Raw genomic sequence first — 17,023 nt, 5'->3', positions numbered from 1 at the left:
AACTTGCCTTAATTATCATTTGCTTTTAAAAAATAGTATTCGAATTTTAAGAGCAACTTTTATATGGGGCATAATATCCTTATTTAACTCATTTCTGGAGTGTATAATGTTTATCCCTATATTCAGATTTCCTAATGAGCAATTTATTTAGCGATGTGATACGAGTATAAACTTATATAAAAGCTAAAAAATCGTTTTTAAGACCGTTTTCTTAGAAGGAAATTCATCCGAATTTTTCGACGGTCCTTATAACAACAAATACCTAAATTCTGAATAAATGATCACTTGTGGTGGCATAGACATATGGATTACACTGGGTTACTTTGATTTTTTGAAAAAAAACTCTTGTTTCGCGAATATACAGTGGTTGCCAGGAATTTAAGACAAAAATTGTTTGCTAAATTCCATGTAATTGTCAATTATTTTTTCAAATATTTCCACAAATATGTATGCATGAGGAATGTTTTAACACACAAGTGTGTTTTATTCGACTGTGTCAATTCATACATATTCACCATGAACACATAAAATTTTTCTGCAACTTGACCAAAATTTTTTTTTTTTTAAATAAACATATTTTCTCACATTTATATCATTATAATTTTATTATTATAAAATATTCCGACCAAATTTCGTATTTTTAGTTCCATTAGTTTCGGTCATATCATGTTATTAACAGCGGATGTTCGCTGAAGTGGGTTAACGTATTTCCACATATCTTTGTCCATATATGTTTTACCGATTTTTCCAAACATTTTTCAGAAACTAGAAACATTAATAATAAATTTCATACCCTTAGAGGTCCTTTTATTTTGGCTCTATCGCACTTAAAATTCAGTTGATGAAAAAAATTAAAGTATTTGTCTTAAATTGGTGACCACCACTGTATGTAAGGAGTGAGATCGAAAAATTCTTAACACACGTTTTTCATTACATTTTTTAACCCAAGTATTATTTGAATTTTTTTTTGATCAAGTTACCTTTGAAAAACATGTCAGTTATTATGTGTAATGTCAATTATATTAATTTTTTTGTTAATCTGATTAAAATGAGTGACCAGAAAAAAGTGCGTACTGAAATTATTAAATATTTTCAACAAAACCCAACTTGGTCTTACAAAAAGTTGGCCAAGCATACAAAGGTCTGCCGTCAAACTGTTTCCAATGTTATTAAACAGTACCGGGAGAACTTGTCAGTTGATAGAAAACCTGGTTCAGGTAGAAGGAATGGTCCACATGATGTTTCTAAAGCCAAAAAAATAGAACGCATTTTCAAAAGAGCTCCCAACACATCCGGTAGGAAAGCAGCCCGGTTAGCTCAGTGCTCGGACTATTTGGTACGAAAAGTTAAAGCTAATGCAGGTTTAAAAACATACAAGGCTCAAAAAGTTCCTGACAGGAACGCTACTAAAAATTTAGAGGCCAAAAACAGAGCACGGAAATTGAAGTCAAGTTTTATAAAAAAATATTCTTGCTGCATAATGGATGACGAAACGTATGTTCTGGCAGATTTTTCGCAACTTCCAGGTCAAAAATTTTATGTTGCTGATGCTCGAGGGAATGTTGAAGAAAAGTTTAGGACCCAAAAGCAGACAAAATTTCCCAGAAAGTTCTTGGTATGGCAAGCAATATGCAGTTGCGGCAAAAGAAGCCACTCATTTGTTACAACGGGCTCTATAAATACCGAAATTTACATCAAGGAATGTTTACAAAAAAGGCTGCTTCCATTCATAAGACTTCATAATGTGTCCACTTATTTTTGGCCTGACTTGGCATCCTGTCACTATGGCAAACAAGCCCTTGAGTGGTACAAGAACAATAATGTGGTATTTGTACCAAGAGAGGCAAATCCTCCAAACTGCCCGGAGCTAAGGCCAGTGGAGAGATATTGGGCTCTTGTTAAAAGAGAATTGAAGAGTACAAAAAAGGTGTCCAAAAGTGTGGTAGATTTTAAACGGAGATGGACTACATGTTCGAGCAAAGTGACAGAAAGCACTATAAAAACGTTAATGGAAGGGTTTCCGAAAAAGGTTCAAAATTTCATCACTAGTGATTAAAACTATAAAAATAATTTTTTTTGTAAATTGTAATAATAATTTCAATCAAATAAAAAAAAAATTAAAGCTGTAAGTTTAGTGGTTTCTTTTTTATAAACATATATGTATGTTAAGAATTTTTCGATCTCACTCCTTATTTGGGGGAGCTGGTGTTTGATTTTTAAATATAAATGCGATTATTTATTCACACGACTACAATTTTATCTACCAACACGAAAATACATTTGAACATTTTAATAAATAAAAATGATTTTTTTAATTTTAAAAATATTGAAATTTATATTTTTAACTATATTCGTCGTTAATATGTATTACCGAGAGATATCGTTAACTTCAAATACTGAATATTAAATTCGTTAGAGGTAGGAATATATAAAAACTTACAGAATTGCGATACTGGGCAGACATTTGATATTAGTCCAAACCTAAAGTAGTTACATAAGTATGTTTATTTCAGAAACAATTATATTTAAAAATATTTAAATATTTGTTATTTTTTTTAAGAATATTTGACCACTTTTTAAACTAACGCCAAGAAAATTGAAGCGTTAAATTTGACAATCAAAGTGACAAAAAAAGTAAGCGTTGCGTTGTATAAAATGTACAATTTCAAACAACTGCAATCACAATAACGTAAGAATCAGATGTTACAACGCGAGCAGTAACTTGCTTGAACGCAGTGATTTGCAAACTGTAATTTAATAAAATTAGGGCCTAAATTGATACACTAAAATAATAAAAGAAAATTAAAGAAAACAACAAAATATTAAAGGAATAAAAACCAACAATAAAATCTATATTTCTTTGGGGAAAAATTACCTTTTCGCTGAATAAGAGACGACATCGGAAAATTTAATCGATCACTACCAACAAATCTACGCACAGTGGCTCATTATCGTTTTTCATAGGCCAAAACACTGTAACTTTTGAACCGATAGAAATATTTTAGAATTTTTTTTGATGGACAGATAACTTCTTGAATTTTTATCCAGTTTTAATTTCATTAAAATCGGTTCAGCAGTTGTTGAGCAATTTAAGGTTAAAGTTGAACTTTTAATTTTTGTATAGCATTTAGTATGAAAATGCAAATTTTTTGTTTTTGATTCAGCTATACTTATTAAAAAAGTTATCAGCAGATAAAAACAAGTAAGGAAGTATGTTCGGCCAAGCTCGATCATATAAACTATAATTTATAATTTATGTTCGTGAATGATTTTAGGAAGAGGGAATTATATGGGAGCTATGACTAATTATGTACCTAACGCAATGAAATTAGGTCGTGTGATTTATGCCTATATGGAAGTTATTTCTGTTGAATTTTGTGTTTATACCAACATTTTTAAGAGATTTATGCTCGTTAAAGTGATTTTTGGAAGCGGGAGCCGATCATCATAAAATTAGGTGACATTAATTCAAATTATATAAAACTTATTTGGAGAAAAATTTGTGTAGATACATACAGTGCACTCGCTATAACGTGAACTAATTAAAACCAAGGCAGTTCATGTTAATGAAATTGTTCACGTTAGCGATTATCCAATTTCATTGAAAAAATATAAAATTTACGTGAAATTCTTTTATTATTATTTTCATTATTAAAATATAAAACAAAAATTGATTGATTAAAAAGCATTAGAAAACAAAACGAGATCACGAGAAAATATACATTGAAAAAAAAATTACATAGCAAATTATATTACTAATTCGCTGCCATACAAAATAAAAATAATTTGGAGGATACAAACACATTTTTTTAACTTTAAAAATCGAATTTAATGTATATATTTCAGTATTTCAGTCAGATTAGAAAACAAATGCAGTGAAAACAAATTGTTCACGTTATAGAGCTTTCTGAGTTTGTTCACGTTACAGAGTAGTCAATGTAAACAAAATCTTGTTCACGTTAGGCGGTGTTCACTGTATATAAATTAACCATTTACGACCGATAAAGTATAACTTCAGGAGAACATTTGTATGGGTGCTAGGTGAAATAATGGACCGTTTCAGTCATTTTCAATAGGCTTCGTCCTCGGACTGAAACAAATGTATGTACCAAGTTTTATTGCAATATCTTCAAACTTGCGACTTGTACTTTGTGCCAGTCATATGAACAGGTAAAATAAAAATAGAAAAAAAATTTGGGAGTAATTTCATTCAAATGAAAAAAGTGCTCAACAAACAAGTATATATATAGGCTTAAAGAGGACACTTTTGCCTTTCTCTGGTAGTAAAATTTGTGTAACCCCTTTTGACCCTAAGCACTTTTATGTCACTGAAATTCAAATTTGTCTAAAATATAGTACCTGAGAAAAAAATGTATAACACATCAGGTATAAACGGTACAGTGACAAATCATATCAGTTCTTAAAGACTATTATCCTACCAACATAACAAAAGAAAAATCCAGTTATCGATAATAATTTGCGAGTAATGATAATTTACTTCTGATCAAATTTACAAAAATCACATTTTTTATAAAATGGCATAAAATATTTGATTTTAACAGCATGCACCGCACACAATTGACAATATTTTTATCTAATTTGTTGGCTTAGTTTCAATGGCCCATAATCATAGTCAAACACTAAAGTCGGTTCTTTTTAAAAACAACTTTAAAATAAAAACCTGCTTTTTATTAATTTGCAACCATAGTCAAAATTAAAGTATGTTTTAAATTGAACCGACTTTAACTGGGTGCCACCGCAAATGTAGAAAATGTGTTCATACAATATACAACAAAAAATCCAATAAACGTAAACAATAAAAGTAACCGGGACATCTAAAGAAAGAAAGTTGTTTGTTGTGGAAAAATGGAAAATATAAGATTAATATCATAATTACGATATTTTGGTACTAATTTTATTGAAAAATGTTCAATAATTGCAAAATCTCTACCAATTTCTTGTAACTTAAACATTTTTTACTTTGTGACGAACTTTTTTTCTCGGCGAAGAACAGCTGATGCTGTGTTAAACGAGTTAAAAACAACTTCAGCTAGTTTTATATTTAGAGTCGACTTCAGCGTCAGAAGTATACTTTAACTTGTCTATGATAGACCTAAAGTCCACTCTTAAGTAAAGTCGAGTTTAATTCTCTTAAAATGTACTTTATTTTTGACTATGATTATGGGCCATTGTTTGCAGCTTTGTAGCTACAAACAAGATTGCGAAATCGATAATTCCGTTATTTTAGTGTACTCCTTTACTCTTTTTTCGTGACGTCAACAGTGACCCTTTTCTTATGTTTTTAATGTAAAATACTTACTTTTTATATGAAATTTTAAAACAAATAGTGAAAAATAAATAAAAAAATTAATTAAAAATTAAAATGTGGTGTGCAGTCAAAAATTGCAATAATAATAACTAGGATCGCCCGGTGGCCGAAATTCGACCACTTTTAAACGCTTTTTACCCCTTTTATGGAAAGAAATACCACAAAAAAAACGTGTGGCCTATTTATATATAAGATAATAATAAAAATTCTAAACTATAGCAAAAATATTGAAAATTAATAAAGTAAAATATGTCTAATAACATAAAACCTAAACTACATTTTATTTTATTAAACATAAATAACTTTTAAACATAATTATTGACTTTTCCATTCTAAATCACATACAATTTTCATATAATACAATCAGTTTTGGTCATTGCTGACGTCACTGAGCTTAAGAGAATTTTTTTAAGAGAGCCATGTCGCCATCTGTGTTTATTTCTTTATGGGTGCAGAGTTTTTCAACTTTTGCCTATTTTAAACAACAAATTATATAAAAAAAAAATCTTTTTCAAATAACTAAAAAGGAAAACTGATAAAATCTACCCAAAGATTTCATAATATTTATTTTTGTTTTCATAATCGAACATTTTATAGAACTATTATTTCTTTCTGTAAAAATTCTTTGGAAATATTGTGCGACGAATATCTTTAAGAAAAATATAATAGGGTTGTCCATTTGATTTACCCTTTCTATTTTTTGCTAAAATAAAATTTATTGGTGAATTCAATCAGCATATATTTATCATCGATTAAAGAAGTTATCAATAATTTGCAAGAGGAATTTCGTATTGAAAAATTGCACACTTCTTGTAATCCATTGATAAATTCATGAATGCAATTGTGGAAAATTTTGTTTATTATTTGGAATATTATTAAATATTTATCTTTGTAATATTCAAATATACAATTATAAATATAACCATTGCATATTCAAATTTCAATTAATATTTGAGTTCATTATTTTTACATACTTGAAAGAACCGACCTAATATTTGGAATGTTACTTTACTTTCCAACAAGTAAAAGGTGAATGACTCTTAATACAATCTTCCTTAATGGCAAAATTGTGAATGTATGCATTGATTTATATCTAAATCAAAGTTTATTTAACATAACCATTGTTAAATATCTATAAAGTGCATTTATAACAACAATATTTTTTATATCTAAATTACAAAAACCAAATTTCGAAACATATTAAATTTTTTAGTGTTTAGTTTATTGTCGAGTACCATAGTTTAACTAGAATTGAACATGTTTTAGGATTTTCTTCGATTGTCGTACGAATTAACAACCTTTGGCAAAGTTTCTTTTGTTTCTCACTTCGCCTTTTGTTCAATAAGCATTTAGAATATGATTTGTTTCCTTTTCATTAAATATGAATATATCCCAAAATGTCCCTAGATCAGTTTATTCGATTAGCAGATAGTATTGTCGAGTTCGATGTAGATCTTCAAGACAATCAGTATCCAATGACTTCGATTCATGCACTGGAATCAAGCTAAAGAGTCTGATGAGCCATTAGAACTTGAGTCTTTCAAGGTTAAGTATAAGTGCACTTATACTACATTCTGTAAATGTTTGACTAAATTGTCCGAAGTTTCTGATACGCTCCATCAGCAATCAACACTCGAAGTGGTTCAACCACTAGGTCTGAGTCCCGGAATATCTCGTGAACGTGGTCTCCATTTACCTCCTGTCGAAATCGAAACCTTCAATGGCGATTATGCTTCCTGTCCTACTTTCCGTGACATGTTCACAGCGATTGTTTCTAATTCTAGGGCTAGTAATGTTGAAAAACTGTTTTTCCTGACTCAAAACACAAAAGGTGATGCTAAAGACATTGTCCAAAAGTGTGCACTTACTAATCAAGGATTCGATTTAGCATGGAATAATTTGTGTAAAAAATACGAGAACCGTAGGATTTGGTAAATGGGCAACTAAAAATCTTGTTTAATCTTCAGTCCATCAACTCAAAATCAGGCAAGGCTCTTAAGAATTTACAAAAGGACATCAATTCATGTACAGTGAGTGTCACTCAAAATCGTACAACATATTTTTTTTAAATATTATGAAATTATACAGGCAATAATAGGTGATTATATAAAAAATTAAAAGTCATTTTATTAATTGGAACAAAAAATATGTATTTCAACAAAAAAGTTAACAAAACCTCAATTCGTTAAAAAAAATATTGATGAAAATTAAAGAACATCACAAAATTCATATTTCACTTAAATTCGTACCCTAATACTTTGTAGGGTATCATTTGCTATTTTTTAGTGCCTTTACGATTTTAAATGAAGCGTTGATATTCTGGGCACTGACAGTCTTACCCAATTTTTTTATTTGTGGATAAGGGCAATTAAAATTATACCCAATTTTCTGATAGGTAATAGCACACACAATATAAAAATAGCATTTTAAAATATTTCCAAAACATCAACTTTCTAAAACTAATGAATAAAATTTGACTACGATGGTGTACGATTTTAAGTGACATTCACTGTATCTCTATCCTGAAACTCCATAATATTGTTGTTCTTAGTTGGGATCCCATTTTCGTGTTTCTTTGCACTAATATGCTTCCCGAAAATATCCAAACACTCTGGGAGCAAGAGTTAGATGATACGACCACACTTCCAAACTGTTCAGATTTAGATGCTTTTCTTACTAAGAGTATAGAACTCTGGAGTCTGTTTCAGAGATTCGTGGTTCTTATAATACCAAACCCAATGATTCAAAGTCCAAGAATCAGTCTAATCCAAACATAAACAAAAGAGTTCATAGCTTTCAAACTAACGTTTCAATCCCAAAGTTCCAATTATGTCCAAAAGAATTCCACGCAATTCGTAAATGTCCAAAATTTTTGGCTATGGATCATTCAAAACGATTTAATGAGATAAAGGTTTGTGTATAAATAGTTTTTCCAAAACTCACAGTGTTAAAAATTGCACAAGCAAACACACATGTTTCCAATGCAAGAAGAAGCATAACACTCTTATTCATAAAAATGTTGTCTTCAAATTCTAAAAATGTCGCTAGTAATTCAACTCTTAATCCCAATACTATTCCATATTCTCCTACCAATCCTAAAATACAGTCCACTAGTAGTCCAACTTCAGTTCTGCTTCGCTTTCAATTCCAAGTGTATTCTATTGGGAACAGCATGGGTAAATGTTTGCCATTTGGGTATAAAATACCAGATTTATTCAGGATCTGAATACTTTTATTTCTCTACCTATAACTGCGCAAATTTTAGGTTTAAACAACTCTATTTCTATTAACGTACAAAGTCAGTGTTCATTAGTATTAGGTTCACAGTTAAATGACCAAATCCAAATATCAGTTTCGGCCCTCGTAGAAATTTCCTTAGATAAGGAAATTTCACGCTTTTGGGAGGTGGAGAATCTTCCGAAGAAGAACTACATATCTGCCTCCGATAAAGCCTATGAGGAATTGTATCTTCGAACTACGAAGAGAAATTTTTTTTTTTATATTTTATTTATTGCATTTTCACAAAATAATGTGAACTATCAATAATTTGTTCAAATCTTAAATCTAAATATTAATTTTTATTTACGTCCCACCACAGTTGGACGAAAAATTATGTTTAATTTATAAATCCTATCATAAGCGCAGGTCTGTTGGATTCCTTCTTCTTAGTCGGATGTAGCCATTACTCTCATTAATGTTCGTGCAAGTGGGTTTGGGTGAACTTCTAACTTTTTCAAATATGACTACGCTTGTTTTTTATTTAATTTGTCACCAGGGAGACACCTAGGTCCTTATGAATGTTAATATTTCTCACATACCAAGGCGCTGCTGTTATCATTCGTAATATTTTATTTTGGAATCTTTGAATTTTTCAATATTAGAAGCTGAGGCCGTGCCCCATAATTGAATTCCATAGCACCATATGGGTTTTATTATTGAGCTGTACAGCAAAAGTTTGCAATCTAAACTCAATCTCGAGTTTTTACCAATTAGCCAGTAAATTTGTAGTAATTTTAACTTCATTTGAGTCAATTTCGTATCTATATGCTTTTTCCAGACCGACGTCTAGATGCAGACCTAGATATTTAACTTCAGTTTGTTGAGGTATTATATGATTATTTATTAGGATTGGTGGGCACGATTCTCTGCGCAATGTGAATGTAAGATGTATACATTTTTGCTCGTTTACTTTTATTCTCCATTGTTTTAACCACCTTTCTATGTCGAGTATATGGTCTTGTAAAAGTACAGATGCTTCTTTGGGGGTTTTCATGAATGGCTAGTATAGCTGTGTCATCAGCAAAAGTAGATATGTGGGTTCGACTGTTTGTAGGCATATCACAAGTATATAGCAAATATAGGAAGGGACCCAGTATACTTCCTTGGGGTACTTTCGATGACTTAAATAACTTTCTAGAAGCTTGTGTGTGTTCACTGGTAAATATTGTTTTATTTTTATCGATAATCCTTCATGCCATACTTTGTCGAAGGTTTGCGAAACGTCGATGAAGAGTGCAGAACAATTTTTTTTTTTTCAAATGTCTTGGATATGATTTCTACCAACCTGTGAGTTTGTTCTATGGTGTTATGTTTGGGGAAAATACATTCTTTAGATGACTAACAAACAGGTTTCCTTTTTCAGTATCGTTTCTCGCCCAGCCTCCACTAGAATTACGTAGAGGAGGTCTGCTCATAACAGGTCTTTTTAATTTTTTTGTAGCTCGCCATAGAGAGTAATTTGAGTACTGGGTGGCATCTAAGTTCTCCAGATATTTAATAATTGAGTCAGTTTTGCGTTTGCGACCAAGGGCTCTCAAAGTAGGACACCTCGAGTATGTTACATTTTTAAAACGATATTATTTCTTGGTTTGAGTTCCGATTTCAAAAACATTATACATGTTGAATCTTCTCATCGAGCACTACCAAAAACCTGGTCGTAGCTATCATTTATCTATTATAGCTTAGGAGATATTCGCATTTGAAAATTAAATTTTCAACATTTTTACCCACCCTACTCCAGTTTTTTGATAACAGCGTATCCAAATATTTCCGGATTTTCTCCAGTTTTCCTTTATTGGACTAAGAACACATGAATGTGTCAAATGGAAAATGAACTGTTTAAAAATAATGACTAAGTCCAAAGTTATCATTTATCTATTATAGCTTAGGAGATATTCGCATTTGAAAATTAAATTTTCAACATTTTTACCCACCCTACTCCAGTTTTTTGATAACAGCGTATCCAAATATTTCCGGATTTTCTCCAGTTTTCCTTTATTGGACTAAGAACACATGAATGTGTCAAATGGAAAATGAACTGTTTAAAAATAATGACTAAGTCCAAAGTTATATGCATTTGAATTTAAAAAATTTTTAAAAAGCTATTTTCGCTATTTTTTTGGGAAAAAATAACTTTTTTTCTTTTTAAGTTATCGCAAAAAAATTCTAATTGGATGTATAAGGAATTTCTACTTTCTGAAAGCTTAGTTTTCATAAAATATTTTAAAGGAAAACCAATTTCAAAATTGTTGTTACGGAGGGGACCACGTCCTTTCAAAAAACACCTATTTTTTATGTAAAATAAAACTTTAGGTGGCGATTATAGGTGGCTCAATATGTTTCTAATTATTTTGTAAAGGGTCCCGATAACCACGACCCTGGTATGGATATTATAGCCAAAAAACTTAAAATTACCATTTTTGGAATTTTTCAACACTTTTTTGGGAATTGCGGGATTGCTGATAATAAATTTCAAAATTCGTTTTAATTTTTCCATTTTAAATAGAAAAATCTACATAACTGTGAAATTTCATTAAAAACTATTTATAAATAAAAATTTAATTTCAATTCGAAAAATTTTTAGCTATGCAAAAATTCGATAAAAAACATTTTTTGTCATATTTTCTATAAAGTATTCCATGAATTTTTAATTGTCAAAGTTATAAATATTTGTGAACAATAGACAAATAGCTTGAACGAAATTATATTATATCGCATCATAACATTTTTAATTCTATATATAAATTTCAAAATAATCAAAAAAACCTTCTCCTGTAAAATTTGCGTTTTGTCGCTTACGATAATTTGGCGCTAAGGTATCGATATGTTCTATATTACAACCAATTTATTTTCGTGCTTGATATTGCAGAGTGACCAGTCGGGGATACTATTTCTAGGGGGTTTAATAGAGTAACGAAGGTGGGTGAGTGATCCCAGGATAATTCTAATGAAGATTTAACCTGCATTAGTTCCATTTGTAAATTTTTTGTAACTGCAAAATCAATGACATCGGGTAATTTGCTTGGGTCAGTAGGCCAGTATGTTGGTTCCCCGCTCTACAGCTCATTCAAATTCAATTTAGAAATTGTATTAAACAAAGCGCGGGGTTACAAGTCTTGATCCCCAGTGAGTATGCTTAACATTATAATCGCCACCTGCCAGGAATCGGGGTCCTAGTGATTCTAAAAATGTTATATTTGTTTTCAGTAATCGGAAACCTTGGAGGTGAATATATCGAGGAAATTAATAGGTTTCTGTAGCATTCATCCAAGCAGATTGTCGTAGCTTGAAGATAACTTCACAAATATCACACATTGAATGGTGTTTGATACGGGTTTTAATTAAAATTCCAGAGCCTCCACATGCTCTATCTCTTGGATCATTTGTGCCATAAAAAACGTATCCATTTATCTTAAATAAACTTCTAGACGTCAAATGGGTTTCTGAAACTAACATTATATCAACTTCATGAATTTTAAGAAAATACTCTAGTTCGCTTTTATGTTATCGAATGCCGTTAGCGTTCCAAAAACTTATTCTTAGGAAGTTCATGGTCTGTTAAGCACAGCCTGCAAAAACATTGATTGCATCTTAAGCATTTCTTGCATCATGTTACTCATTGAGTTTGTAAAGTTATTTACCGATTGCACAAGAGTTTCTATTGTAGATTCTAGTATGGTAAAATTGAAAATTGCCGTTTGCTCTCTTACTTTGGGTTCATATTTTGGTTTTGGTTTTCTTTGTTGTCATATGTCTGTTGAAACGGGGGGTAGTTTAAATTGATGTTATTTAATGGCTGAGCGGGGAAAATCTTCGGTTTATAGCTTTGTGATTTTTTAACAATTGAGTAGACAGGACAACCCCTGTAGTTCGCTGTGTGGTTACCTCCGCAATTGATGCATTTTTTTATTTTAGGATCATCCTTGGATTGGTTACATTGGGATGTGTTATGCAACAAATAACACATACGGGTGGCAATTTGCAATATGCCTTGGTATATCCATATTCTTGGCAATTCATACATTGGACGGGGCCAAAGCGTTTATGTGGCTCTTCTACCATAATTTTATGATGCAATAAATACTTAAGGTTATATATGGGATGTGTTTCATTTTTTTTCAGATTTATGACACCGGGTTCAAGTTCAACAAGGAAGAGTGGTTGGTGTTTTTTTTTCGAGATTTCTAATGTTTATCACATTTTTTGTCTTAAAACCTTTATCTTCTAAGCTTTGCTTTATTTCGAGTGGTACAACCTTTCTATAATCGTTTTCACTATTGACCTGTATTTTAGTTTCATGAATCGTGCCTTTCTTGATTGGGATAACATAAAAAGAGTTCTCTCCTATTAATGAGATCAGGCTCTGAACCAGTGAATTAGAATTATTTTCTCTTAAGTAAATAGGGGGTGGTTTTGTAGAGGTAATTTTAATGCTGATGGAAGATATGTAGTTTCACTGCCATTTAAAAAGAATTCCCTGAATCTTTGAACATAGGACTTTCCAGGTCCAGCGCCATGGCACAGTTCTTCCGTAACAAATCAAGACTAATTCGAAATCCAAGTTTTGAAGTTCAATATGACAAAGTTGTCCAAGAATACGAGGAGCTTGGTCACATGTTCAAAATCGATTCATCAAATCTTTCTGACAATCACAATGTATATTACCTTCCTCACCATGCGTTAATTAAACTCGAAAGTATCACTTCGAAAGTTCGAGTAGTGTAAAATGCTTGTGCTCATTCATCCAATGGGCAAAGTTTGAATTCTTTTCTTCTTTCACATAGGACCAGTTCTACAAAATGATCTAATAGTTCTTAATCTAAGATGGCGTTTTTTTCAATTCGTTTTCAATGCTCACATCCAAGATGATACACCATACCAAAGAATACTGTTCCGTAGTAATCCAAATGATCCCATTTGCTATTGTGAATTAAAAAACTGTTACATTTTGGGTTAATTGCGCGCCGTATCTTGCGATTCGAACCTTAAATCAGTTGGCCAATGATGTCCAATCCACTTATCCGATTGCTAGTTATATTTTGAGGAATTCGATGTATGTTGATGATGTTCTTGCTGGTGCTCATACAAAAAAAGATTCCATAAAAGCAAAAAATCAGTTAGTCCAAGCTCTTGAATCCGTAGGCTTTTCTTTAAGGAAGTGGACATCCTATTCAAAAGACTAATAGCAGACACCACCTGATCATCTCCTTCATAAAAATTTCTTAGAATTCGAAAATAATAGTTCAACAAAAACTATAGGCATCCGATGGAATGCTTGTTCGGATGAATTCTACTTTGTGGCAGATGCAATTCCGGAATTTTCTAATTTCTCGAAGAGAGTAGTTCTATCCCAAATAGCAAGATTATTCGATCTTGCTGGGTCGTTAGCACCCTGTATTGTCCTTGCTAAAATGTTGATGCAGAAGATTTGGATAGAGGGTACTGGCTGGGACAAAGCCATAACTCCGGACACATTACAGCAATGGAAAACCTTTCAATCCAAATATTCTATTATCAATACCATTCGTATTCCTCGATGGATTGATTATTTTCCTAAAGCCGAGATCCAATTCCACGCTGCGGCATTTTATGTTCGTATAGCAGATCATAATTTCGTTTCAACCCACCTTAAAACCAAAGTTGCTCCTATCAAAACTCTTTCGATTCCGCGATTAGAACTCTGTGGAGCAGTTCTCTTAGCAGATATGGAAGAAAACTTAGTGCCAAAACTAGTTGTCGAGAACTATTCCATTTTTTGCTGGACAGATTCAACCATCGTCCTGGCTTGGTTAGCCAAAGAGTGGCTAAAATTAAAGATGTCGTCGATTACTCAAAATGGAACCACGTCAACTCTGAAACGAATCCAGCAGATATTGCCAGCCGTGGTGTTTACCCAGCAGATTTAGTGCATAATGATTTATGGTGGTTCGGACCACAATGACTCCAAAAGGAAAAAGTCAATGGCCTAGTTCAGATTTGTCCAAAATTACAGAAACTGTTCAAGAAGCTAAGCCCGTCAACGTGCATTTTTTATATTTTTCAAACTTTGATGATTTGTTAGAACGGTTTTCTTCTTATAATAGAGCCATGCCATAATTTCTGTTTGTCAAAAGGCTTGGTGTCCTTATGAGTATAAGGCTCTGTCTGGTAACCAAAATCTTCCAAAATCCAGTAGTATTTTGAATTTGAACCCATTTTTGGACCCAGAAGGCACAATTCGCTCCTGTGGACGTCTTGAATCTTCCCCTGGACTAACCTACAATGAAAGACATCCTATCATCATACCGTACAAGTCACAATTTTCAAAACTTCTAGTCAAATTTGTTCATGACGTAAGTTTGCACGGAGGCAATCAACTAGTACTGCGTCTGTTGAGGTCTCAATACTGGATTCCAAAGGCAAAGAGTTTAATAAAATCCACGATCAATAAATGCAAAATACGTATTATATACAAGAAGAGGTGTCAGCATCAAATAATGGCGGCATTGCCATCCGAGAGAGCTGAAATTACTTGTCCATTCACACTCACGGGCCAAGATTTCGCGGGACCCTTTGATGTCAAAAGCTATTCCGGTCGCGCCTGTCGTATTTCTAAGGGATATGTATGTGTATTCGTATGTTTTTCAACCAAAGCCATCCATTTAGAAGCCACTTCTGAATTATCCACGCAAGCATTTCTAGCGGCGTTTAGCCGCTTCGTTTCTCGTCGAGGTTGTCCAGTCCATCTTCATTCAGACAATGGTAAAAACTTCGTAGGAGCTTCTAAAGTGTTGGCAAAAGAGTTTATACAGACTTCCCAGCAGCGCATATTGGCCAACTACGCTCATCAAAATATTTCATGACATTTCATTCCGCCAGTGGCTCCTCACATGGACGGACTATGGGAGGCAGGTGTGAAGAGCTTACAAACACATTTCAGGAAGATCGCTGGGTGTTATAAATACACATTTGAAGAATTTTCCACGCATTTGTCCAAAATTGAGTCTTGCTTGAATTCCCTTCCAATTTCTTCTATTTCGACCGATCCGACTGATATATGCGCCCCAGGACGTTTTCTTAGTGGAACTCCGATTTTAGCTCCAGTTGATCCCCAGATTAATGATTCAGCAGTTTCTATAACAACCGTTGGCAACGACTGGAGCCAATCCATCAAAACTTTTGTTGTAGATGGAAAAATTAATACCTTAAGGAAATGAACAAAAGGATAAAATGGCAGAGACCTGAACTCAATCTAGAAAAAGGCGTTATGGTAGTGGTCAAAGATGAGAATCTTCCACCAAATTCATGGTGGCTAAACCGAATTGTAAAAACTTATTCTGGTCCCGATAATCGAGTAAGAGTGGCCGAGGTATTGAATGAACGCGTTTTGATAACTAGGCCTATCGCCAAGCTCGTAATCCTCCCCACAGAATCTTAGATTTTGCTTCGAAACTCTTTACTTATTTATAATTTCATTTTCCAGCTCATCATGCCAAAAATTACCTCTTCGAAATCCAGAGAATCTTATAAAAATCTACCTACAAATTACAATGCGCTTCCTTGTCGTCTATGTAAACGTCCTCATCCTCTTCGCACTTGCCGAAAGTTTTTGGCAATGAACATTTCTGATTTCATGTAAATCCTAGATTGGCGAATGATCTTTTGTCTATACGTTTATAGTCTAGATCACGCTCGCCGTCACCCAATCCAGGTCCTTCTACTTTATGCAGGAAACGTCATTCTTCAGAACCTAAAACTAAAAGAGAATCCTCTCCCCAATCTAACAAATCGACATCGTTAACAAAAATCATACGACAAAACACCGTAATCCTCCTCCCCACCGTGTTAGTCAAAATAGGATCCACAACGTCCCATGCCCGTTGCCTGTTAGAATCTGGATCAACCGTTAGTCGTGTGTCTAAATGATTGGTTGATAAATTGAATCTAACAGCCTACTCGTTAAACGAAGAGACCATATGTCCGATTGTTCTTAAATCCCGTTATGACGTTTACTCCAAAATAGAAGACACCAGCACAATCTATTCCAGAATCCTACAAAAAGGAATTTAAGGATCTGTTCTTAGCAGATTCAAATTTCTATGAATCTGATCCGATTGATATAATCATAGAAGTTGACATTTTTCCGAAAGTTATATGTCAAGGAGTTTTTTCCAGGACAGGTTTTCCTACCGCGCAGAGCACTGTTTTCGGATGGACTATATGTGGTACATGCACACTATAAACTTTAGAAAATGCACTTTTTAGACAGCAAAATACAAAACGTTTATTTAAAACACTATGGCCCATAATCATAGTCAAACACTAAAGTCGGTTCTTTTTAAAAACAACTTTAAAATAAAAACCAGCTTTTTATTAATTTGCAACCATATTAAAAATTAACTGGGTAGAAAATGTTTTCATACAATATACAACAAA

This window comes from Calliphora vicina, chromosome 1, assembly GCF_958450345.1.
Source record: "Calliphora vicina chromosome 1, idCalVici1.1, whole genome shotgun sequence".
Taxonomy (NCBI): Eukaryota; Metazoa; Arthropoda; class Insecta; order Diptera; family Calliphoridae; genus Calliphora; species Calliphora vicina.
Note: the sequence above shows the minus strand (reverse complement) of the source record.